Below are 27,742 nucleotides of genomic sequence, written 5' to 3' on the forward strand. Positions count from 1 at the left end.
TAAGCTTAAGAGAGATCAATACTTAAAGAGTAGAAAGAGCCACTGGCAAAAGCTGAACCGTTAGGCATGGGGAGAGCCCCCAGCCTTTCAAGATGCAGCTTCAGCATTCAATAGGTGCCAAGTAAACTGAGCAGCTTCCAAACCAGCCAAGCTTTTGTGTTGCCCTCTGAACCTACCTCTAGGAGAGTAAATGCAGGGAATCTGCCAGCAAAACCGTGTGGCTGAGTCGGAAAGAGGAACTGGTGTGGTGCCAGGAAAGCTGAACCTGCGTACCCGAAACACACTGGAACTCACACAGCATCTCCCAGATGTAAGGTCAACCCTCCACCCCTTCTGCCTGGGGAGAGCACACTCCTCCTGGTGCATTTTTCTTTGAAGAACTGCTGTTGTTTATCACCTGAATAGGCTCTTCAGTTTGCTGTGCTCACATACCCACATCTAAGATTTAAGCAATGGCATATACAAGAAACAGCTTTGTATCACAAAACAGCAAGTAAAACCCAGCAGCAAAAACAGCATCCCCAAACAACTCCAGAACTGAGATACTATTCTCTTAGCAGCAAAAGCTACCAATTTAGTCTGTTAATAAATAACGTTTTCAAAGAGATGCCTGAAAAACAAGTGTTTTCATGACTTGCATCTCTACAGCAAAGCATTCAGCTGCTGGAGGTCTTTGCTTTCACAATAATTGCCTCCTAGGCAATTTTGAGCATGGATGGCTTAGGTGAGCAAGTTATTAGAAGATGTCTGCAAGAAACAAGACAAAACCCCTGTCTTGCCCAAGAACATGACTGTTAACAAGAGTCTAACAAAACCCAGACCTCTTGCCCTCTGAAAAGCAAAAACAAGTTTTCACAACAGCTTTTGCTGTATCATGGATCATTTCTGCAAAAATAAGGACTCCAAAGTTGACAGCCACAAAAATTCCTTAGGTCTCAGAGACAATTTCATTTTAAATAGCTTATTTCCATAAGCAGAGCATGAAGCAATTTCACTCAACCTGACAAATAAGTAAGGCCAAAGATGTTGCATTTAAAATTCAGAGATAACTAAACAGAAGAAAAACTATATTTAGACATGATAGGACCTAGAGACAGGTTCACTTCCACTAGTGCACCAAAGCTAAGCAGCACTGATACAATCAAACAAGTTTTCTCTTTTGTCTTGTAAATAAAATCAAAGGGCAGCAGTCCTTTTTCTCTGACGTCTGCAGTTAATAAAGAGAGAATAAACATCACCTACTCTTACATGAGGAGGGAGGAGAAAAGAACATTTCTTAATCTCTTTCCAAAGAGGATTAATCTACAGCATATTTCCACCCCAAAGACTAATGAAACAAAACAATTTTTGCTGCAGTTTTCTGGAAGGGGTGTTCTAATATATCAAAGCCTCTCGTGCGAGCGAGGTTCATCCGAGCGCGTTCCAAAGCCCATTGCCTTCAGGTGCATGGGGGGGAAGGAGAGCTTGCAGGTGAAAAATAAAAGTTATACCATTTCTTTGGGTCCATCTACCTGGGGGACTCCAGATGCCTCACAACCACAAGTTAATCAGGGCTTACAACAGCTCTACAAAGTGGACGAGCTGTTCCTGATGGCGCTCGCAGGGCACAGGGTGGCGAAAGCCTCAGCTCATCACAGAGAGATGGGTGTGATGGAAATAAGTGTGTCCTGAAGCATTTACCAGTTTCTAGCTAAGGTAACTGGAAAAGTGATGGGGAGGGTGGGAGAAGGCACTCATGTCCCTTAGCATGCCTCCAAGCCACTTGTTCACCTGCAGGAAGGGAACAGGGTGAGGAAGCTATTTCCAGCCAGTGTATCCAGAGCTTATACACTGATGTAAAGGCAATGCCTTATCAAAACAGGTGAGAGCCAATGCTCCCTGATGTTCCCATTCTTTTGGAGAACTCAGCCAAGAGATTTTTAAATTTTTTATCAGTATGTTTGAGGGGACCATTTACACGCCTGATCTAATCAAGCTTTGGCATTTCTGTAAGGGCAAAACTGAAGAGCAACGGGATCAGCCTGGCTGCCATCCCTGTTCCTCTGGAGGCATCTGGAGACCACAGGGAATGGGTTGAGAAGAGATGGACCCTTCCAAATATAGTACATTCACCCAGGAAGTAGAAAGGAAGAAGATGGCTATGACAAAAAGGTCGAGGAAGAAGAGAAGTGCCTGGGCAAGACCCAGCAAGGGGAAGGCAGGATGAGTGGAGCCTGCAGAAGGGTTTACATTGCCTTTGAAGAGAAATATTCATGCTGTCAGGTAGAATGGAGATTCTAACCCGTGGGAGGACAGAAGATGCTACCTTGAAGAATCCGACTATTACAGGATTAACAGCTACAATCCCTCCCTCTGAGGACACTGAAAGCCAAAATCTGGCCTGAGGGTTTTAGGTGGTGAGGTTTGTCCAGGCGTGTCAGTAGGAACTCTACAACATACAGAGGGAATACTGTCCAAACCTGTATTATCTAAACATAGGTGTCATTAAAATATTAAATATTTCTTTTAGGGGCAAAAAAAAAAAAACCCAAAAAACAGAGGAATACAAAACCAAAATACATTTCTAGCAAAACGCACCCCTCGAACACTTCAATTCCACCATACAATGTATTTCTATCATGTTTAAAAAACATTTGTCAAGCGTATAAAAAACCCAGAAGTTCCCTGTCACACAGTTTAATTCCCTATATTCTGCCTACATGCACATATAGGGCCAGTTTGTTAGGGGGTGGAGGTGTGTAGCAAAGCACAATCTAGCGAGACATGACACCATAACGGTGAACAATAAAAGCAAGCACAGCATATGTGCTGGACATTTGGTGAAAATAACCCAGCTACAGCTCCCACTTTGGTAAATTTCCCCGTGCAGGAGTTGGTAATTCAGCTTCTGCTGTGATTTGACTCAGACAACAATGAAGTTGCTCGCAAGCCTTCTTAATTATTATTTATTGGGGAATTCAGAGATTCTAGGAAATGCATCGCTACTTTTCAACTCTCTGTTTCTAGAAAGCTCAACAAGCTGAAATCTGGGGGGTTTCTTCCTTTCTTCTCACAATGCCAAGGCCTTTTCTCCTTCTAGCTGCTAAGATTCTCCTCAGCTGTAAGATCTGAAATGGTAGCAATAATTATATTTCCTATTTTATTACTCATAATTGCCCCTTTGATCAGAATCCTATGCCATTTAACCACATTTATATGGTCATCTTGCACATGGGTTCTAAATACAGAACGAGTCATTTTCCAAGGGAAAACTCCAGGAGCTGGGTTTCCCTTTACTGCAGACACATGGAATCCCATACATTTGGCACCAATTTAGCTTATTATCATTTCATTCTTCCTTTTTATATTTGTTTCATTGTAAAAAAGCAACATAAAACTCTCAGTTTGCTGGGAAAGACTGCTCATTCCTTCATATTGGCTTCATTCACCCAGCCTGTAGCCCATCCACCCAGATTCTCCAGCAAAAAAGGGAGACACCAATGAACACAAGAAACACCCTACAGCTGGAAAAGATGAACTATGGGTCTCTAAGCATCTGCACAAGGACTGGGTGCCCAATCTCAGACAGTTCTGTCCTTGGCCACCAAGAATACATTTGTTGGAGCCACATCAAGAAAACCTCCTGGTTTGTGGCTGGCCTTTGCACGATGGACCCCTGCAGCAGAAGAAGACAAGGCCAGCAGACACTGTCCCTTCCCCTGTGCAAAACAGAAGATCATTACCTGTTTATGGTTGTTAATAATGGTAAAACCCTGATGGACTTCAGAGAACTCAGAGCTGCTTTTGATTTAGGCCACGCACCTGAAAGAAGCACTGATTTCAGTTTCCCCAAAGTGATGGTCTCAGGAAACTTAATCAGCAGCCTAGGCTGAAGAATTTTTCAGTTCACTGGAAAAAGAGCATGGTCTTTTGAAAGGTAAGCATTTTATTTGGAGGAGAAGCCAACATGAAGCCAAATATAACACAGCCAAAGCTGAAGACTCACACCTGAAGCAGACACAGGGAAGATCTGGTGACCACACAAGGAAAACAGAAGCAAGAGAAGGGGCTGAGAGTTTGGTTTACCCCGAGTCCTCTTACTAGCAGCTTTGCTAGATACACTTCACTCTTCTGCTCAAAGCATCTTTGCTCTATGTGATCTCCACACACTGTTTTGTCCACTCAGCCAATTTAGACAAGACATTCAGATTCTCCAGTCACAGGAAAAGCTGCTGCTGGAAGAAGGGATGTGCAGCCAAAAGAATTAAAGGCTTCTAGATTAAAGAAACCCTACCAGCTACTTACCTTGTACCATTTTATTTTGTGTACACTCAGTACCAGCAGCAACAGGCAGCCTCACCCTCTTCTAGGATGCTCTCTGGACCAGCCAGCCACCTGCCACTGGGAATTTCTAGGAGGGTCACTCATGCTGGAAAAGCAAAGCACCTGTGGGTCCTTCACAGGGTTTCTCATTACAGATACCTGCCCATCACCTAGAGCCAGGAAAAATGCCTTCACAAATAGGGACAAAGTGTCAAGCACAGGAACAGGAAATCATCCAAAACTTGCAATCAACTTGGTTCAATCAGACTTGGAAGGGCAACAGCCTGGAAGGGCAACAGCTTGGCACTTGGGTAATTTCAGTGACAGACAACTGTTTTCCTTAGCTATTAGTAAATACAATCAAATTCCTAGAGCTTTTTCTCTGGATATGAATAAGAGACTCTGTGCTGAAAAAACATCACAGAGATAGAGATCAGAGGTCTATTTTTGTTTCTCTGTCTTGATGCCCATGACTTTGATGGGGTAGGTATATTAGCATATGATAAATTACTCTTTAATCTGTTGTAGTTATAATTCCAGAGAGCAGTTCAGTGGCTTTGCTCTCAAGCAAAAGTATTTCTGTGAAGAAACACTTGTTTTGCTGCAAAAGGGTAAGAACAAAGCTGTTTGTAAACAAAGCTGTAAAGGGAGAGGTCCATCTCCCATGAAGCTCAAAACTCTCCAAAATTAATTTCTGCAGAGAGCTACCATTACCCAATGTGAAAAACTTCTTTGAAATCAGCAAACCTCAATTGCACAGAAATGCTCAAACAGGGCTGCACAGCACATCATCTGAACTGGTATCGCTTTTAATTTCCCACATGATTGGGCTGAAAAGGTTCGTAGCTTGGAAAGTGTGGAAGGAGAAACTCACTGGAAATTGCAATCCAGGATCAGATTGCAGAATGAGGATGGTACAGGGGAAATCTTCACGAACAAGTTTCTCTATGCAGAATAAACTCAAAAGGTCCTGGGCAGGGAGGAAGGACAAAGAGGGTAGGAAAAACTATGTCTGAATCCTCCTTTGTGGAGACAACTTTTCCAACACAGCTTCTTTAAGGGTTAGGGATTGAAATCACTTTGAAAGAAATATTTTTATCTCCTGAGAAGATAAACACTGATGAATCTGCACAGCACACTCTGTCACTGCTACATCCATGAAATACCCAAAAGCATCGTAAGAGATTCTCTTACCCCAATTCTCAGTCCATCCTACTGCCATCTGTCTGCTTGGGCCAGGAATCTGTCCAGGACCAGAGAGAGATGCTCAGCATGCTCATTCCTACAGGAGCTGAAGACACTACACCCCTGCAGCCTATGACAGCCTGAAGTAACACATACATGATCTTTAGAAGAAAGACAATGGTTTGAAATGGAGGGAAACTGCAAAAATAGATGAAGTCAAGAACTCTTTTTTTTTTTTTTTCTTTTCTTTTTTTTTTTTTTCTTTTTTTTTTTTCTTTTTTTCTTTTTTTTCCCACAAGCTTTAAAGGCTTAAATTACCCAACAGTATACTGGAGTATTTCTGACCTTCTCTAGAACCACGAAGAAGAAGCCAAGAACCACGTGGTCCTTATCTGTGTCTCCAGGGATGTTCTTACTTGCACTGGACATGAGCAGAAGAAATCTATGAGGAGAACAGAAATCCTACATGCCAGCAGAGATGGTGGCCAGAGCAGCAGGTTTTCTGGGAACCAGTACCATGGTTTTGACTCAGAAATGGGGGGGGTCACATTCAGGGAGCAGTCAGATGGCCATTCAGGCAGCATTGGGCTGCAGCACAGCCCCAGCCAGCATCAGTTCATGGTCAGGCTACCCCAGAACAACTGCTGGAAAATAAGATGGCACGTGAGAAATGCAGACCTGAGACCATAAAAACTGATGTCTCATGAAATGCTGGACAGTCGGCGAGGAGTGGATCCTCCTGTTTGTTGGCTGTGAAGGGGTGGAGGGCAGGGGTGAGACGAGTGCCTTGGAAATCAGCAGTTTTGACACTGTTCACCCAGGAAGTGATTAACTTGCATGTTTGTGGGCAACTGCACAAGCTATTTTTGGTCATGGGACCCTGTGTAAGGAAAGGATTGCAAGGTTTTAATAATGATCTTCAGTTAACTTGGTTACCCACACAACAATGGCTTTCTGAGAGGCCAACTGCTGCTAAAAACTTGAGACAGGCTTTACTTCCAGAGGTATTAAACTATGAAAATATCTAACCATAACAGTAAGCAGCTATAAAAAGAGCCCTGTTTATTTCACATGATTTCTTCGTAGGCCACAATGTTATGAGAATACTTTAGCTCAATGACAACATGGTAAATTGGAAAAGATTAACCATTTAAGTCAGCACTTCAGCAGTTCATTTTTACTTGATTTTTGTGCCTTTATACTTTTGAAACCCAGGTTTCCACTGGTATCTGCAGGCCTAAGGATGTTTGATAGGTGCCATTTAAAATTCAGAATTAACCTGATATGAAGTTCAGCTCATGCAAGGGCCACAGAAAGGGAAATCAGGGATTAAATAAAACAAAAAAAAAATAATAATAACGCAGACTTTAATTCTGCATTGCTGTACATCATGTAGATGGATTTGGAGCCTGCGTACCCAAATCTGAGAAATAATCTGGTCTCTCCCATCTCTGTATTATTGCAAGTTGTATCTACTAACTTTTCTGCAACGGCAGAGCATCATAGAATACCCTACAGAAAAGGTCAAACCCTCTCTGTTGTACACTATGGTGTTTTGGGGCTTATTCCTGAGGAACACAGTGAGGCCTGACTGAACCCCTTCCACTATGAGGGTAGAGCAAAAAAATAAAGGGAGTGGGGGGGAAAATAAAGACTGCATTTGTTTCTGGGCAGACCTGCACCCCTCTATGGAGAGGACACTTCCACCCTTGTTAATCCCAGCTTCTTAAAGCAACACTCAGTAAGATAATGAATCCTTTAAATGTTACATCTTGTGTCTTGCATTATTGTGGTGCAGCAACTCTCCACATCAAACAGTCATCAGCACTATTACAAAGTGGGCTTATAAGAGAGTGGCTGAAAAGGCGCTGTGTGAAAAGAAGTGGAAAATTAAAGCTGAAGCAGTCGAAGAAAGGGCTTAATTTACTGGCATGTACAGTATGCAAATGAGATTACTCTCAGCTTAACTGCATCATTTATGTCCATAATAACGGCATCATCATTACAGGGCTCAAATTAAATTACACCATAATTAGCATATCAAAGTGATTGGTTAAAGTTTAAAACAAATACCCAATTTTGTTAATGAACAGCTGTAATTGTCATGTACACTTCAATGAAAACTCCCTAAACAAATATATGTTTTAGAACAGAGAAAGATTTTGAAGCAGACAGGTCTGCAGCGGAGGTAAATTGCCTAAAAAAGAATGACACAGACTATTCTATTAATGTTAATATATGCTCATCATTTTCAGGTAATAAAACATTCTATCAAAACAAGCCTTCACTTGGTATTTTTTGCCTCTCAGACTCTTCTGCTCCGTTGGCAAGTGGCAGAGGGGAGAGGTTCTGGCCAGCCCCACGCAGGGGACACGCAGAGCACCCCAGCCCCTCCTCACCCACCCAACGCCTGGAGTGGGTGAGAAGGGAGGAAGAAGAAGATGTCTTGCTAACTCTACGCTGTAGACCAGGGCTGGAGTAAACTGATGACATGATAACACATTAGGCAGCCTACAATTCAATTTACTCTAATCTAATCGTATCTACGCAGCAGTTTCAGAGGTGGAACTGCACCAGAGAAGTTTTTGCTGTTCTTGTCTCATTAAAATAAATAGGGAGGTGGGACCAGCGGGTTTGTCACTGTCAACCTGACAGCCAGCAACACATTTCCATAGATCCATCACTGCAAATGTATACAGTAAATATACAGTTAAAGCACTCCTCAGGCAGAAGGAGCTGCCACGGGAGCAAGCCCACTCCACGCTGTTTCATGGCACAGGTGAGCTCTAGAATGCTTGGGGTTGGTAGGAACCATAAGGTCAGAGAAGCCCAGAGTCACTTTGCACACCCAGAGTAAAATAATCCCTCTGTGTCCCCCCCAAAAATGTTCACAATGATTTATTTCACTATGCATCACCCGATGTTATACATAGGAAGCAACACGAGGAAGTATATTTTGTGCTAAAATTGGGAATGCACTTTCAAATATACTTAACAAGGAAATTGAATGTCTTATTAAATCCGTATTATCAAAACACTGTTCAAAAATTTAAAGAAAGTAGCTTTTCATTTTATTCATCGAAGAATCCATTAAAGCCTAAGCTCTGAAGTAGTATGTAAATTATGTGCCTTTCAAGGTAGAGCTAGGGCAAATTCACTCCATCAACTAATGATGAACCTCATTATGTGCAGGGAGTATTCATAATGAGGAAACAAGCCACCCGCCATTCCATGTTCTAACATAAATCCCTGTAAAATGTGAATATCTCCACGTCTAATTAAAGGCTACTAATTCCTATCATCCCCCTACACGGCCCAAAAAGCAAAAACTAGCAACGTGTTTAAAAAGACACCCTTTGATTTTTACAAAACACATTTATTTGTGTTTACCACTACTGAGTTGCAACGTATTTATTTTAAGAAAAATCAGTCCCAGTTTTACAGGACAAAAAGTTTTGGGGCACAAAAGTTTATTTACATTATCTGACTTGGTCTTATATTTTAAAAAGAGCTTCTGATTAGCACAGCTTTGGCTGCAGAGCTCAACAGAAAAATAAATAAAAAAGCAGAGGAAAGAGACCTCAAGGAGTATTTAAGAAATAACATTTTACTGAGAGGGGGGAGGTAGGGAAAGAAAGGCTTAGCCATCCCAGTTTGCTCTGGAACTAAGACTCCCTAAGAAAATATATTTTAAAAAAATCTAGAGATCCCATAAGAACTAGGGAAGGCAGGCAGCAGAGCCAGGGAGTGCCAATTAGGTAACCAAGTACACAACAGGTATTTAAAAAAAATTTTGAATGCTACTAAATTTAGGAAAAAGCTACTTCCCCTCCAAAAAACTGCTAAAAGTTAGGGTTAGAAGACAATGCTGAGTAACACAGGCTGGAATAAAGGTGCTCTTCCCAGACTTACCTAGATTTGATATTTATACCTACAAGCACAGTGTCCATTCCTGTGATCAAAAATCTATTTCCTATTAAGTTGCATAATACCCCTCGTATCTATCACCATGACTTCATTTGCTCTTGCACTGAATTATGGATTTGCTCTCTGTACTTCCCAGCATAAAAGTGGACAGGTTTGCCCACTGCCCTGAACGAAAGATGTGCCACTGTTGCTTTTTTTTACTGCCCTGAATTAACATTTTCCTAGGTTTTCAAAACAAACCGAGAAGCACAGCAAAACCTAAGAACGTTTTAGTTCGCAGAGAAAAAAAAAAAAAAAAAAAGCATCCAGTGAAGATGAAGAGCACACAGGTTTAAAAAAAATAAAGAAAAATAGAATAGATGGCACAAAGGGATGGTTAAAGAAATGCAACAACTGCTCGCAGGGCAGGAAAGCACTTGGACAGTCACAGAAAAGGCTGTGGTACCTTCAGACTATGTCAACCAAAAAGTTGAAATCCTCGTGTAAAAATACCCCTCACGTTTCATCCCTAGAAAAGCTTATTTAGAATTCATAGAAATTCATAGCAGCTAAGAGGAATATGTGCACATAAAATCACAAATGCAAAAAAAAAAAAAAAAAAAAAAAAAAAATCAATATTTAAAAGAACAAAATAGAGCAGGCAGATTAAAGTATTTTAGCAACGCAAATTTTCTCGAAATAGCAGGGCATTTTATGGAGGGAGGGGGGAGAGCGAGGGGGGGGAGAGGGGGGAGGAGGGGGATCCGGCTTCTTTAAGTTGCATAAAAATAAAACTACGCTCCATAAAGCTGCTCCCCTGCACGCCCGCTCATTCCTCGACTCCACCGAGGGGCTTGGTGGTTGTGGTTGGGTTTTTGTTTTTGCCTTTTTTTTTTTTTTTCCTTCTTTTTTTTTTTTTTTTTTTTTCCCCTTCTCCTTTTAGGTCAACCAGTCATGCACTGGGAAGACAACCCTCCAAAAATAACTTGTCCCTCCCCCGGAGCGCGGAGTTGAACAACCTACCTTTGTTCTGGCGCTGCAGATAACAACCGGCACCGCCGCGGGAGCGGGAGCCGCCGCCGCCGCGCAGCGGGGCGGCCCGGGGGACTCGGCCGGGCGGCACCTGGCGCTGCGCGGAGCTGCGCGGAGCTACGCGGAGCCGTCCCGACGCGGGGGCCTCTCCGAGCCCCCCCACACTCTCCCACCCCCCCTCCCTCCCCAAACCCCCCCCTTTTCCTTCCCCTTCACCACCTCCACACCCCCGTCCCGCCGCCCCTTCCCCACTCGCGGGATGATCCGCGGACAGAGCCGGGAGCCGCTCGCGTCCCCGCCGCCCCCCCCAGGCTCGGCGCAGGTTACATACGGGGGGGCCGGGTGCCGGGAAGGAAGAGTTCTGCAGGATTTATTTGACACTTATTTTCCGGGCAGCCCTTTTGTGGAGTTGCGCCGTTTGTTTCTTATTGTCTGAGCAGCAGTTGGAAGCGTCTCCCCGAGGGGGCCCCTCAGCCCGGCTCGGCCGCTTTGACAGGGAGGTAACCATATTAGGATGTGTATGGCAAAGTAAACAATAACATAGTTGCAATGAAATGGAAATTTTTTTTTTCTTTCTCTTTTTTTTTTTTTTTTTTCCCCCCCCTTCTAGCTAATAGTGTTGGTGTCAGTCCTGTTTCTTAAGCCTTTTCTCACTAGTTTTGCTCTTTGGTTTAAACAGGCCGTCTTTTTCGAGAATTAAAAAAAAATAAAATAAAATAAACAAAAAGAAAGAAGGGAGGGAAGAAAAGGAAAAAAAAAAAATAATGAGGGCTTAGGGGGAAGAGGCAAGTGGTACCAGCTTCCCAGTTTCTCAAGTCAAGCCTGCTGAAAATGTTTTGGATCACAGAGGGAGCGCTTTTAACCTCCAAATAAAGCCATGTCAGTTTAATCATTAAAAAAAAAAAAAAAAAAAAAAAAATAGAAAAAAAAAACTTCAGTAATGCCTGCACACATTTTGAGACCCACAGCAGAATGAGGAAATGAGAAGAGACAATAAAAATTGCAATTTGAAAGCAGAGGGCAAGTAGATGAGGAAAGTCCAAGTCGCATTTTGCACAATCGCAGTGAACTGGTGGGATGAGCTAAGTTGTGCAAGCCCTGCAAGTCTGCTGGCTTGAAAGCTCTGAAATCACTGGTTTTACAGGATAAAGCACTTGAAGCAAATTGTAAAATGCAGGTGTCAAGTTATTCGGTTTAATCAGAAACAGAGCTCAGTGCAGCCACCATGCAAAGGTTCCCCCTACCAGCGCTGTCGAGAGTGCTGGTAAAAGTTCTGCAGCAGGAAAACACTTGAAGTCAAACAATATTATTTTAATACCTCGATTCCACGTCCTAAGCAAATCACCAAGAACAACAAGTGTAGCATCCCCTCGGATGAGGCAGCTGCACTGAGTGCCGAGGCTCAGCCCTAGCAGCCAGCCCAGCCTGCGAGGGAATTGCAGCTCGACGATGAAACAAGTTTACACGTCTGGGTGACGGCAGGTCGGGGCAGCTCTCTGGTGCAACAGTCCAACACAAGCTGTCGAGCTGTTTGCACCACCAGTTCGCATCCTCTGCTACCCCAAAGGCCGGCAAAATCGAGCCACTCCTCTGGCAAGGGCCGACACAAGGGATGCTCTCTGCCTGTACCAGGCGCTGGCATGATAAGATACGCTGCAAGGAGAGGTTTAAGGTAGACAGGCAAACAAAGTTGCTATGAGATCAAGTGCTGAATTTAGAACAAAGGCAATGTTTCCCTGACAAATTCGATGCACACTTACCCTGCCAAATTTGCTCGTACTCGGCTAATCCGCAGCTATCAGAACATCAGTGTTGACATCTAATGGTACCTACATGCATCTCTCTCTCTGCCTTTCCACGTGGCGTAAGCCTGCTCTGATAACATCCTTTAAATCTTTCAACCATCTTGTTTAACCTCAACATCTATAAAATTACATAGCACGTTACTCATCTAAGCTGCACGTGCAGCCCCCACTTCCCCCCCCCCCAAAAAAAAATCACCAAAAAAAAAAGTTAACTTAACAGGCTGATACCAAAATCAATAAATCACACGACCAAGTAGCAGTTCAAAAGTTCAAAGACATGATGGCCAGTTCACTACGTCGTAGCACTCAACCAATAATAACTTGACTCCATCACTCCTCATAGTATAGACAATTTCATAGCATCATTTTCATTAGCCTGTCTCACTGAAAATTGCCAGCTATTTATGTATACGCTAAAATAAATTAGCCATTTCATCGAGCACTGTGATTCTTATAAAATACATTAACACAATACTCAATTTTCCAGTTGGAGTAAATAAATAAATCAATAAATTCAATACAGGGTAATTTTTACTTTTTTTTATTATTATTATTATTGTGGAGCTTCAGCTCTCACTGTAAGTGTTTTTATTGGGTTTATTTGTTTCAATAAAAATTGAAATGGGCCAGTGATCTTAGCAGTAAGATCTGGGGGGAAAAAAACAAGCCAGGCCCATCTAATACAAAGAAAGTATCCTGTGCAGTTTAGCCAACTGGCAATATATAATTTTTCATCAAAAATCATTTTAATTACAGTTATTAAACAGGCACTTGATTTTGAAGGGTTCATCTCTCCCCTCATGAACCTTCATGAAGAGGAGCAGTGCTCTGCAGCCCAGTGAGAAGCCCCCAGGGTGCCAGGGAAGGAATTCGGGTCCTCCCCAAGCCCATCCTGCTGGGTTGGGGGCAAGACATTACCATTTTGGTGCTTCCAAGGAGAAATTGGGCATGGGAAAGTTACCAGCACTCGTGGGAACTATTTTTAAGGACTCACAGAACACCCCCTTCAGTGGGGCTGCAGGTAGGGGTATCTGACATCAGAGATAAAATGGCAGAAGGATCAAAGAGTGTGGGAGAAGAGTTCATGGACACCCTAAAAACTTGATCCTTGAAGAGGATTGTTGTCTCTGGCTCTTTAGGTCTGCGTTGCCTCTCAAGACACGACCAGTTGGTTTTATGGCTCCATGGATCACGGGTGATTTGATGATGACATCTTATAGCACAGCTTAGTGCAACCCTCGGGGACTTCATATGGGACTTATGGCAGCTCAGACCCTACAGAGAAGGGTTTTCCTGTCTCAGCTAAAACAGGCATCGTGTCAGGGGTTGGGCAACAGGATGCTCCAGAATTTGGCCCACCAAATGCTCACAGGGGGTAAATAAGTTGGACCAGCTCGGTTCTCCTGCTTCTGTAACCTCAGACCAGTGGACACAACCTACAAACCTCTCCAGAAGTCTCCACATCCCAGTAATGCAGCGTTTCCCAGCAAATCTGACACTTCAACACCAGACTATGAGCTCTACCTGTTCTGTGATGATAACAAGAACCTATATAAGGAACCAGAAAGAAACAAAATATACCCCTTGTGACAGGAATTGGCATTGAATCCAGCCTTAGCAGTGAAAAAAACAAATGTACTAACACACACCCCTTAAGCCCATAATGGTTTAACATAATTCCTTTAAAAAGGCTGCATGTGAATAGCACAGTTTGTAAACTGCTTGGTGGCAACAGGAGGGTACTTTTTGTTCATATTCACTCTTTAACCTAATCAGAGGAAAAGTAAATATCAGGTCTCAATTTTAACGGCTGACTATAAATAAAGAGCTTTTACACAAAATGCAGGGTTTGCAAAGATAACGATTTTAAGGATGATGTCACTAGTGACCTACTGAACTACATGGCACATGTCAGACAGACGTCTGTTTCTTAAATTGCAGCAATAAATTAGTAGCCACGAGAATCTGTTCTCTCAAGAAAAGGGGAAGCTTTCCTCTTCAGATACAAGTTTAACAACTCTTATCAGTTGAGGTGCAATGAGTTAGGATGGCTGCTGATGGGGGGGATGGATGGCAGGGCCAGCTGCTCGGGGTTGTAAATATTGCACACTGTTAGAAGGAGCCTCCTTGGCCATGGCCACGCAGAGGCCACCAAGCTGCTGAGCCTCACTGCATCAGCACAAACACACCCGAGGTCTGCACTGCAAGTTTCCACGGTGGCTTTTGATAGTGACCACAAAATTCTCTCTCCTCTACTCAGCAACCTTCTGCCCTGACCATGCAGTAAAGCCAACAGGAGCAGGAGCATTCTTCATCACCTTAGAGGAACCATGGAGCCAAAATGAAGGACTTCATGCTTGCTTGGGTGTGAGCAGTGAGGTGCATCCCACCTGAGCACAAGAGAACACCTTGTCCTTCATCTTCCTCTGCCCCCTGTGCAGTATTAGTTCCCACCAGCAGGGTCCAAGCCTCTGGAAGGCTTTCTTCTAACTTTACACTGATTAAAATATTAGTATTTTAAAACATGATACATCCATACTTGATCAGAGCCTCTTGTTAATATTCATGTGCACGCACACATATAAAGTCCTTCCACTAACATCACCCAGCATAATGCATCCCATCCTGAGGACCTTGGTTTCAGTTACTAGTAAATTTGCCAATCATTTTCTATTTTTTTTTTTTTTTTTTTTTTTTGGGGGGGGGGGGAGGTTCCCTGCTACCAGACGAATTCTGGCAATAAAAAAAACTTTCACATATAATTGTCTAGACACTCCTGACAAGAGAGACAGGAAACATCACTGATCTACTACAGTGAGCAACGCTGATCATCGCTTCCACCAGAAGTCACTGAGCTCCCACACGTTGGAGCAGAGAAATGAAACCAAGACTTCACTAGGAGGTAGGTGTGTGGCACCACTCCCCACCTCCTGTCCCCTCCTCTTTCTCTCTGTCCCCCAGCAGGCAGGGCCAGAGGAAGCCACCTGATTTGAATAGAGAGGAGACAACACCAGCTCAGGAAGCAGGAAAACAAGCAGACAGGGACAAGGAGGCCAGAGAATGAACCGTGACTGCCTGAGCTCATCACCTTCCTCTAGGGGGTGGTTGCATATATTTTTCATCCATTGCAGAAGAATTAGAGGGTGTAGTCTAGCTTGGGACATTTTTTGGAGACCTGTAGCTTGGACAACCTGAGATCAAGTTGTGCAGGTAAGTCTAAAGTAAAATGCCTGACTTCAGTGTGACCTCCCTGCCCATTTTAGCCCCAAACACGAAAAATCCTCACGCTTCTTGGCTAACAAGCATTAGGGGTGTTTTTGCACAGCCAGAGCACCATCCATTTCCCTAATCCTTCTCTGAGAAACAGCTGCAAGGTATTTGTGGAAAAGTTCTGGACACAGAAAACTTCAGCCCAAGATAGCTGACATGCAGGCATATTGAGAACATGAGGGCTTTTCAACACGTGCTGTGGGTCACTCTACACTAAAACCATTATTTTTTTTTTTATAACAAGAACAACATTGACCTTTCTCTCTCTTGGTTTTGGTAAAGAAATCAGAGTTTTATTTATTTTTTTAATGCTATGTTGCTGGTTCCCCATGAAACATCAGCTTCGTTTTCTCATATTTCATCCTATGGGTAGAACAGGTAAAAAGCTTTATGGAAAAAACCCCTCAATATGTAATAAAACCAGGTGACAAGCCCCATAGAGGAGGGGATAATTCATCGCTAAGGCTTTCCTGCTTCTAACTCCGGGGTCCCTGCCCTTCAGCAAACAAAGATACTCCCCTAAAACACAACAACAAACCCCCTGCCCCTGTTGCCTCAGCTGAGCTGCCTCTGAGGATGCAGGCAGAGCCTCAAGTCCAGCAGGAAGGGTCTTCCAAGCGTGCCATGGACCCCCCAGGCAGGGATGGGCAGAGCCCCTGGTGCTGCTGTGCTGCTGCTCTCTGCTCTGATGCTCCCAAACATTGCTCCAAAGGAGCCTGAGCTTATGATAAGCAACAGCATACTTAACAGTTACATATTACTGTTCATGATAATGCAATATTTCATTTGGGTGATTTAGAAGTCCCTCTTGACCAACTTACAGTGAGACACCAAACGCTTCATCAATCACAACCATTTTTATTCACAATCCAGTGCAAAAAAAAAAAAAACTACAGGGAGAGAGTTGAATTTTCAGCAACTCATTGGGGAGGGTATTGCTACTAGCACTGAAAATCCTCCTATCTCACCCATTTTTATGTTAGATTCAAATATATTTTCTTCCTAAGCAGCATTCCATTTTCCTGCATCTCTGTGCCGCGTTTCTTATCGTGGCAGGGTGAAAGAGTATCCAATTTAATATCTGTTTTGCAGGACAGGAGATTTTTTCATATCTTAGGCACTAAGGAAAGCTGCAGGGGATGGCTTAGGAGGCTGAGCATCAGGTTTTAAATACCTAGACTTCCTGGAATCACAGATCCCATCAGGTCGACTGAGCCCTTCATCTTTCTGAGGTAGATAAATTAAGTGTCACGCTGCTTATTCTGTCGGGATCTTTTTGGGTAAAGGTCCTGCCTGTTCTGTGGGGAGTTGGAGGTTACAGGCTCATGGTTAAGGCAAGCACCAGGTGCCACCTTGGTCTAACACTAATGGCAATTCTGTCATTTCTGTTGGGAAAGGCATTTCAGGGATCTGCTCCCCAAACTTGCTGCAATGTTACTGGATGACTCAAAATTATTCAACAGCTTATCTGCCTCAGTTTTGGTGACTGTTACAGGGGAAAAAAAAATACATATACACCTCCTAGATGTTTAATTCATAAGTTATACAAAACCGTCAGATCTATGGATGACAGAAGAGAGATATTCATCATTTTTACAGCCTGATTTCTGTGGTTGGAAGTAACCCTATGTTTCTGACAAGTCAGACCCTCTCTTCCCACTCCCGTGCACTGCAAGGAAGCAGTGGCCAAGCTCACCACCAGTTATGGTTCACAAGAGAAGCTTTTTAGAAAGAAATTGCTGTCAAGTAGTAACTCCAAATAATGACAAAATGCTAATAGTAATGTTTTGATGGACAAATACAGAGGTGTGCATCCATGTTCACATACACACAGCCAACTCCTCAGCCGTGGACATTTCAGAGAGGTCACTCCACCCACAAAAGTCTGATTCATGGATAATAGACTTGTGGGAAAGAAAACCAGGTGCTTTGAGGAGGGCAGCTGTAAATAAACACCTGGGACCTCCTGCTAGCCTCACTCCCTCCACTCTAGGCACCATTAATAGATTTAGATACAAAGAAGATTCTGGGAAAGAAGGATGAAAGGAAATACAACAGAACAATAGGAAAAAAAAACATAGTTCCTCACAATCATTTCCATTTTAAGAAGAAATTAAGATGAAAATGTACTTTTGCCTTGGTTAGGGAAGTAAGTGCCTTTTGATTTGCTCCCACAACAGCTGACAGTACACATTACCTGCTCAGGATACCCAAAATAATCATTAACACTCCTGAAATGTTGTGTGTTAGGATGACATACCAAAGGTTAGAAGTGGTTGTTGGCTGTCCTGGCAACAATTCCTTCTCAGGTGGTTTAATGTAACTCCCACATTTTCCTCCCAAACTACCCAAGAACCTGCTGGAGATCCAGCAGAGCATTACCTCAGCCTATGGGTTAGGACAGGAGAAGAGACAAGCACCAGTCCTTCAGCTCAATTAACACAGATAGATTCAAACTGCTTTTTTTTAACATTTTGGGGTTTTTTGCTAGCAGCAGACATGGTATCAAACTAGTTTTTGAAAACATCCTATATTCAAGCTAAGATTTCCCAAGTTGCAAACACATCGTTTGTGTTGCAGAGGGTAAAAACTCCACCAGGAAAAGGAACCAGACAAATAATTCTGGGTAGGGCCTGGTTTTACTGCAGTGTTTGGGGCACTTGTGTTTGAGAGGCAGGACAAAGACCCTTAGAAAGACAAACAAGTTACTCCCTGTCAAACCTTCACAAACCAAACCAAACTCAACCAGCAGAAGCTGACACAAAGAACAAGGACTTCGCCCAAAAGCCATTTATATCTCCATGCCCCTAAATTCAGGACACCATAACTACTCATCAGTTGCAAACACTTTGAATCATAGGATCATAGAATCCTAGGGGTTGGAAGGGACCTCGAAAGATCATCTAGTCCAACCCCCCCTGCCAGAGCAGGGCCCCCTAGAGTACATCGCCTAGGAACGTGTCCAGGTGGGTTTTGAATGTCTCCAGTGAAGGAGACTCCAAAACCCCCCTGGGCAGCCTGTTCCAGGGCTCCGTCACCCTTACAGTAAAAAAATTTTTTCTGATGTTCAACTTGAACCTCCTATGCTCCAATTTACACCCATTACCCCTTGTCCTATCACTGGTCACCACTGAGAAAAGCCTAACTCCATCTCCCTGACACTCGTTGAGGACACGAAGCTCTGCCCTGCATAGCCCAGTTGTGGCAGGGGAGAGATTTTAAAGAAGAAAGCATTTAAGAAAGATTTCAAGTAGAAAAACCAGGGCAGGTCAGTGGGTGGTGTGCAACAAACTAAAACATGACAACAAAGCTTCTCCTCCCAAACTGCTTTGAAACAATTCTTACAGCACCTCCTCAGAGCTCTCTTCAAAATAAGTCAGACAAGAGCATAAACAAACTCCTGACAAAATTCCCATCCTCCATGAAGCCTTTGCAAGGCAGCTGGCTTGCAGGTGTGACTCCAAACTCAGAGTATTGCAAAACCCTTAAGAAAAAGAGGTGGGTGCAAGGAGAGATGGAGGCACATCACTCTCCTACACACACGTCTCTTGGCCCTGGGGACTCAGCCCTTTGCCTTTCTTGGCTCAATCTAATCAGATGTCCTCCACATTCCCACCTGCCCTCTTTTTGCTCTTTCCAGAGGAAAACACAACTGTTGCTGGCTGCCACAGGCACTGCCAGCTCTTCTAGCAAATATCCTTCACGTCCAGCATGTCCTCAGATTCACAGAACCACCTCCAGAAGACCTGGCTAAAGGTCCCAGATGAGGCAGAGAGAAGCAGAGAAGAAAATCATCAGCCCTGCCCCTAACTAAGCTCGTGTTTCAGCTTCAAGTCACTAATGGTCAGCAAGAAGACTTGCAGATAAGCTGCTGTGTTCAGAGGGAAGATGCTGGAAGAAAAAGCAGGAGTCAGGGCTGTGCCTCCTGCAATCCCAAGGGTCAGTCAGGATGGGGGCTCCCAACAGGTCTCTGACTGCTGGTCACAACCACCACTTCAAATCAACAAGGAAACCAAAGTGAAGAATGGAAAGGACAAGGTGGACTTCAGAAGGAAGCAAAATATCCCTCCTCTCTGCCTGTCAGGTCTGAGGGGTGAAACAGGATGGAACTAGTTTCAGTTTAAAGCTGCAAACAAATTGCAGGGAGAGAGCACTTACAGAGAAATGTATTTTCATGTAAACTTTTATGTGCCCATCCCTTGTAGCTGGACATCAGGGAAAATGCTAATAAACATCAGAGTGAGCAAAACACAGTAAAAAAACCATATCCCTCTACCAGCCCATCTCTTCCAAGATCTTGGAAATAGCTCTGCAGCTATATACTGCAGGGAGCCAAGCACACTAAATACAAGTTTGCATCTTAAACATAAGCACACATACATACAAACAAGTTTTTGCAGATATTTGTCAGCTGTACCACAAGATTTTCTGGGGTCGATGCTGCAGCTTATGTTACAGTGCTTGGAATATAGCTGCAGAACAGCCCCTCAAGAAGGAGCCTTGGAAAGAAGCTGAAATAGCGACAGTTTGTGTTGCTGGGGATATTTCTGAGACACAGTTGCTGTTTACTGTGTTTCTATTTCCAATCAAGCTGCAAAGTCCACCCATAAAACAGAAGGAGGCATTTCTTGGGGTGGGGGACAGTGCAACACCATGCAAGGAGGACCAGCTCTTCACCTGCTACAAACTGAGCAGAGCTCCCCTTGACCTCCAGCAGAGTATTTGACCCAGGAAGAAGAAAACAATATTAAAAATCCACAGTTATGAGGCTTCTCTCGGTGTGTGTGTATATATATATATATATATATTTATGCACAAAGCTCAAATAATTTAATACCATGCCTCACTAATCATCTGAGTGCACAATTTTTGCAGGGGAAAACAGTTCTTGGGCGTTTACATGGTGCACCTCTTGCTCCTGGCTTAGAGAAGATGCCTCAGAAACTTATTGGCCCTTTTAAAGGTGGAATCTATCTGTCCATGCCATACACAATCCAATGTGATTAATCGTAGGCTCCCTAGGAGAGATTAACCTACTCTAGAAGGAGTCAAAAACTACTCCTAATGATGGCAAATCACAGCATATGGCCAATTGGACAACTTCATTCCACTTCAAAGGGAAATTAAGTAATACACTCTGGGGTACTTCTCCTCTTGTTACACTTGCAAATCCCCATTAATGCTAATGATTGCACCAAGTGCAAGAAAAATGCTACAAACACAGAAAACAAAGCAGGATCCGTCCAGAATATGCAGAACGCAAAGGGATCTAAAGAGCATTTAAATGTAACACAGCTTCCTTCTTTCTTCCTCTCTTTCCTTAAAAGCAAGAGGCGTGCAGGATTGCAAAAACATATAATTTGCCAACAAATGTACAAACTACAGCTCATGAAAAATAGTGAAATAGAGACCTGAAATTCAAGGCTGGTACAAGTTCATCATCTTCACTGGAGATCAGAAAACTGGCTCCTAAAGTTAAAAAAAAAAAAAGAAAAAGCAACAATACCTTTTTCTTTCCCCTAAGAAAACAATTTCCTACCAACTTTGAAAACAAGAATGCCTACAGTGATCTGATTGGAGTATCTGTGATGGTTTTGGCTTGGCTCCCTCACCCCTCCTCAGATGGGTGGTTAAATGTGAGTCTAACCACAAAGTTCAGAGGGTTCTCTTCCTATTAACCTTCCACTTCATGCTTCCAATTTCAGAGAGGAGTAAAACTGCCTTTCAGAAATTTCACTTATTCTTAGTTACTTCTGAGGTGAGAGTTCACATTTCTGTCCACATCTGTGATGCCAGACTGCTGCAGAAGGACAGTGCTGAGTTAATACACTGGACAACACAGAGGGAGTTCATATATTGGGTTTTTGGTCTTTTCTTACTTTCCTGGCACTGCTTTACTCATTTATTAGAACCCTGACAGGAGCAGTTCAGTGGATCCAAAAGTGCCATAAACCCTTGCTGACATTTTGATGCCCAGACACAAAATTAAATACAATGAACAGGATTTGCAATGGCAACCTGCAACCACCCATTGTGGTGAGGCATCACAAGATTAGGGTAGGTATTAGGAAAAATTTCCTTACAAAGGGGGGGGATCAGGCATTGGAATGAGCTGCCCAGGGAGGGGGTGGATTCTCCATCCCTGGAGGCTTTTAAGGAGAGACTGAATGTGGCACTCAGTGCCATGGGCTGGGAACCACGGGGGGAGTGGATCAAGAGTTGGACTTGATGATCTCTGAGGTCCCTTCCAACCCAACTAATTCTGTGATTCTGTGAACTAATTAGTACCTTTGTTAAGTGCCTGATGCCAATACCATGCTGTCACCACAGCCAGGCTTGAAGTGAGAACTGAAAAGCATCATAAAACCTCACAAAAAAATGTCCTCCTTCCAACCAGCTGCTCTTCCAAGCCACAAGACTTTTTCCAGCATGGTTATGAACACCACCTCAGTCAGGACTGCTCAAGATCAATCTCATTTTTGAGCAAGCAAGAAGAATTCACAAGGGGAAAAAAAAAAAATCAGATTTGGAAACTAAACGTTTTGTAATCTCCTGCCATGCAATTTGGCTTTCAGAAAAACTTCCAACCCTTTCAGTAGCAAAAAACCCAGACAAAAACAGTGTCTTCTACCATCTTCTGGTGTATTAAGACCAGAGTGTGATACAATACCACACACATTCAAAAAAGCTGTGCAAGAGGAAGGGAGTGAGGCACCTGTGCACGGTGGTAGAGACCGAAAACACACCCCATAAAGTAAGAAAGAGCCAAAATAACCACTTCTGGGACAACAAATTTGCCTCCTCATATGTTTCCCCTACTGAATTCAGCACCCAAAGCACCCAATTCAGCATCCTGGCACTCAAAGCACCTGGGCACGATGCTGCTGCCAACAGAGACAACTCTGCCAGGAGAACCTGGCCCATCCAGGCTCTGGTTACAGAAAGGGCACGAGACAAGGAGAGAAGAAACACCAGGAAAGTCAAAGAGCAGTGCTGAGCACTACAACATGCTCTGAGACACAACTGGGCTATTGCACTGCTCTTATCAGCAGACACAAGTTCAAGGTCAGCCTTGATGCACTCACTGAAAACTGACACTGCCTCTGTCCTGCAGTCAGCACAACTTCAAATCAAGGCTCCCAATTATTAGTAGAAATTTTGTTTATTCTTGCGAGGCCTCAGGACAAACAAAAAAGCAGCCCCACTGTGCCCAGTGTTCTACAAGAACACTTAATTAGCCTCTTCATAGGTTGTTCTCTTGAGCTTCTTTTAAACATGGTTTTTTTCAAATATAAATAGATTCAAATTTCAGAATCCCAGAAACCAGTTCCCTGAAATTTATTTCTGTAAGTAATTACTATGAGTTTGCCTTTCCAAATTTCAGCTGTAAACCAAGTACTTCACTCTTTTGCTTACTTTAAGAAGAAATCATACTAGAAAATCTTGGTCCTTGGGACGTAAATATATTTTTGCCATTCATTTAAACAAGGATTTTAATTCAAATGTTCTCTGAAGTTGCAAAATAAAGTTTTTTCTGTTTTTTCTCTCCTCCAACTACAGTATTAATGTCAGACCAGGTGATCCTTGAGGTCCCTTCCAACCTGGCATTCTAGGATTCTGTGCTTATGTATCAATAGCATCACAAATGCACAAAAATATTCACACATTGGGAAACCAACTTTAACTCAACACTTTATGGATTGATCTACGGAATTTGGAGCCACATTAATATCTCCTGAGCTCAGCAGGATAATGGAAGCAGCACATCACTTGCTGAGAAGAGCAGTGAGACTCTTACAGCAGTGAATGCAGGAAAAAAGGAACAAAAAATTCTGGGAGGAAATTAAAGCTTCAAGCTTTTTCCACTTCCTGTGGAGGCATCTGGTCAGGCACATTATTAGAGATGCCAAAGTTGTTGCCCCACCAGCCCAACCTCCTGTACCATCACTTGCATCCTGTTCTTAACTGGCAGGTCACCTGCTAAATTCAAAAGGTGAAAGGAAAAAGAGGAACACGAGCAAGAGGAAGGCTGCTCATCCTTCTGAGAGTCATTCACCCATCGGATCAAAACTCCCCAACTTGTCAGCAAATGGATCCTGAGGACCAGACCATCACTTGAGAGCATTTTATAACCATTTTCACATGCAAATCCTTCCCGCTGAGTCTCCACCTCACTTAGATTTGTACCAATAATTTCAAGGTCACCAGCTATTACATCCTATTATCTAACCCTTCAGACTCTGCTTTATTCCTTTTTACTGCTACTTTTTGCTGATGTTTCCACTCACCTTTGGAGATGCCTGTTTAATTTAGCTGGATTTTTAGGCCACACTTTGGATTACATTTTCCCCAAGCTTATTCTAGCAATTTCTTGGCAATAAATGGTACTTGGATACCCCGCAGAAACCTCACATCCTATAATGATTACTGTTATTTCCATTACCATAGGCTAAACTAGTTAGGTCCTAACAGCAAATTAAAAAGCTTGCTTCCATGTGCTGGTCCTTTAGAAAGGATGCAACTGCTCCCCATCACAGGGAAGACACTGAATCCAAAAAAAAAAAAAAAAAAAAAAAAAAAAAAATTGTTATTTCTCTGGCGTGGTTAAATAAAGAAAATACAGTGAACTGGTTTGCATGCAAGAGCATAAAATCAATATAGCTTCCATTCAGGCAACACCAAGTATAGGATATTGCTTTACATATGTACATTCTGTCCATTAAAGGTGGAGGTTCCAGAGTTCCCCACTGAATACCCAGCTTTGCATCCTCCACCTCCCTATAGCGCTCAGCAGTCTCTGCCTGACATTAGTACTAAACAATATTCATTAAGAGCATAACACTAAAGTGCAACATGTAAGTAAATCAACCTCTCAATGCTCTATTTTACAAATTTCATGGGCCACTGGGGATAATTAAAAGGGTAATTATATAAAGTTGGTGCAGTTTTGAGACTCAAATGACATTTTCTGCTTTAAAGCACTTGATAATCTGGCATTTTTCTACTCAGTCTTTTTGTACTTTTACGGTCAAGCAGCATAAACAAACAAGAACTGCTCTTTAAGGTATTTCAATTCTTTTTGCTTTCTCTCCCCCCACACTGTTTTTCTTGATGAAAACCATTCCCTACTTCTTCCTAAAAGTCCTATGTTGAGATATCAGGAAGAATGAGGTCTTTTTAAAAAAAATATCACCGATCACCATAAAATGATGCTGAGCCTCAAGCTTGGTTTGGACTGTAGCTCTGAACAAAAATGGTATTGCTTTGGGTGTTTACAGCACTGGAGTGCTGTTTGGTTTGTCACTGTGTTTAACCACTGCTCTAAAGCTAGCAAAGTACATTACTGGTAGTAACAGCTCATGAAAAATACAGCGAAGAAACTGCTAGTGGCAGAAGCATTTAACTTTCTTGTTAGCAGCCTCCCCCATGTGGCACTTTAGCACCAGCAAGTTGTTTATTATGTTCTGTGCCAGGCAAAACTGATTAAATGGGGCTCTTAAGAATCAAAGCGTTATAAATTCATGGAAATACAGCAAGCAATAAATTCCATGGAATTAAAAGCTTACTAGTGCTATTAGCATTTCAGGGTGTTTGCATTGTTAATAGTGATGTGCAAAAATGATGTTCAAACGAGACAAGACAAACCAAACAGAACATATGCTTTAGCTGCTACATTTTTGTACCGTGTCATCATTACTTGCAATTTTTTTTTTCCCCCCAAAACCCTAAAACACTCATTAATGTTTTAGAGAAAAATCTGAATCGAAGGTCTGTAGACCAAAGCTTTACAACCCCACTAAAAGAAAAGTATTGTACATGAAACAATGCTGTTCTGGCTCTAGGAAAGAGCTGGAGATGGATACCCTAAGGCAGATGCCTGCCCTGGCTTTGGGGAGGAGGCAGTAGGGTAAGGCAGGGTGACTTTTCTGCCATTACCAGGACACATTAGGAGACAACAACTTGCTAAGAATTTAATAAGTAAACTCGATGCATAGTAATTCTTAATACTTAAGGAAAGGGCAATCCAGTCTGACCTGGTGATCAGTAAATCTGTCAACAGCTCTCCAAAGAGACATCTTTACTCCGGGTTGCTCTATCATCATTCCACTGGAATGACTCCGGTGGCAGGTGACGAACTTCTCCATCATTATTGCAGAGCTCCAAGCAGAACACTGAAGCTGAGCTGGTGTTAGCCCTGTCCCTCACACCCATCTGTTTGCAGATAACTTTGGGAATGGAATTCCTTTCAAGCAGAAACTTTGGGCAAGAAGCTTGCCTTTGGGCAAGGAGCCGGGTAGGAGAGGGACAGGACGCACTTTCCAAAAGTGCAGAACAATCAGGCCTTGCAGAGTTTGTTTGTTTTGTTGTCGTTTTCTTCCTCTGAGAGGAACAATTTGTCCCTTTGCAAGCTGCTAGAACACACAGCAGCCAGATAACCTCACCTGCAATGTCCCTCCGGGAAGCAGGGGGCAAACCTGGCTCTCCCTGCAGATGGGAAAATGAAACCACAGCCTTGTTGCCACGGTTAAGGTTTGACATAGGATCAAGAGTATATTCTGGGTGGTACATCATGCACTGCTGGCAACTCAAAAAGTCAAGAAAAAACAAGAAAGCTTTGTCCAGGACAAAACAGCACCCAATGCCACTGAGTGAATCAGCTGCAGAGGTAGGAAATGAACCCCCAAATCCTGACTCGTGGGCTCAGGATCTGTGTGGAGCACAGGTTAACAACAAAAACCCTCTCCCAAGGTTGAGGGAGCTGACATTTTGTTTGCCTCAAGCAAAACAAAACAAAGCAGTAGTTTTTAAAATGCTCAGAGGCATGGGGTTTTTTTGATGTATGCATGTCCTGGCAGTCACACATCTGCACCAGGAGAGAGATAGCCCAATTTTTTTGGCAGTTTAGTCTTTTTCATGTGAAAGTTGAAATTACAGCATCACTGAACTTTTGCAGCTCCAGGTTCTTCATACAAAAAGCAGCTGCTGAATACACACAGGGAGCAAGGATTTTTTTCTTAATGTTTGAGCAGTTCCAAGTTCAAACCTATTAAAAGTCCAGGTCACACCAGGACCATGTCACTATTAATGCATCCAGTTACATGCCAAGAGAAACCCAACATAAAACTAGGATAAACTCCAGTTCTCCTGAAGAGATTATACCAAGGTCTTCCCAGATGATGCCACAGATTGCTCTTTGTGAGCAACGAGACCAGATGGGATGTCAGTCTCAGAGGACAAAATCTGGGAAAGTCTCTTTACAGTTGTTTTTAAAGATAAGGTCTCTTCAAATGTCCACAAAGCATGTTTGAATTTTTTTTCTCCTGCTCCACTTGGGAAAAGAGTTTCTTGTTCCACCAGTCCTGTGTCTCTACACATCACAGGTTCCTCCACAACCTCCTCCCATAACACCAGCAGCTCATCCTCCATCACACTTTGTGAAGGCACCAGAGCCAAGCATGACAAAGACCCCTAACTCCATGCTCCTTCTCCTTTTGGGGCCAGATCCTTTTTGTAGGTAGGAAAGGTCCCCACTCATTCTTGAGGGACTTCATGCTTAGCCAACTACATGCTGCTCTGGGAATGACACCAGAAGACTTGGGACAGCCCAGCTCCTGCCTTGGTGGCATTTGGGAGCCCTCTGGGATCTGCCCTCTGCAGGTACCTGGCATCTCATAACACAGGTGACAACAACTCTACTCTTGATAAGAGAGAAAACTGAGGATATGCAGATGGATAACTGGCACAGAAGGTTTGGTGGGAGTGCCCAGGGCTTCCCTGTGCTGCATGCAACCAACTGGTATGGGGATGCTTTGAGAAGACAGCAGGAAACAGAGGGAAGGAGCTGGGAAAGCAGAGATTTCACTTGTGGGACCAGAGACAATGTGAACAGCAACAACGTGAACAGACATGCACTGGCATTGCACTGCACAAGGCACCAGACACAGTTTTGTGACCAACCCTCTGCAGCACAGGAACCTCTCACCCCACACCAGCAATGATCAGGGAGCTTCTAACTTCTATGTCTATGTCTATTTCTAATTGAATAAAAAAAAAAAATATTTCTGACTGAAAAAAAACCCTATTTCTAACTAACAACCAATCTAATTCTAAAATGTCTACTTCTAACCTATCACCAAGCTGGAGATAGGAGCTTGAGAATGGATGTTGCTTCTGAATGGTGGTCTCAGACTCACTTGGAAGTAAAAATCTTCCTCTCAGGTACATTCTGGCAGGGCAATTTC

The 27,742-nt window shown here is 43.1% G+C and overlaps 1 protein-coding gene across 7 annotated transcripts in view; it reads right to left on the reverse strand.

The window, feature by feature from the left end:
- FOXP1 (forkhead box P1) overlaps positions 1-27,742 on the reverse strand; it is a 379,251-nt gene that overhangs the window by 185,129 nt on the left and 166,380 nt on the right. Inside the window, exon 1 of one of the 7 annotated variants that reach the window (XM_071756308.1) lies at positions 10,757-11,015. The exons of the other annotated variants lie outside the window; for them this stretch is intronic. The gene's annotated coding sequence lies outside the window, so the exon portion shown is untranslated. Of the gene's footprint in view, positions 1-10,756; positions 11,016-27,742 lie in introns of those variants that run through there. 7 annotated transcript variants of the gene reach the window in all.

This window comes from Heliangelus exortis, chromosome 12 (genome assembly GCF_036169615.1).
Source record: "Heliangelus exortis chromosome 12, bHelExo1.hap1, whole genome shotgun sequence".
Classification (NCBI taxonomy): Eukaryota; Metazoa; Chordata; class Aves; order Apodiformes; family Trochilidae; genus Heliangelus; species Heliangelus exortis.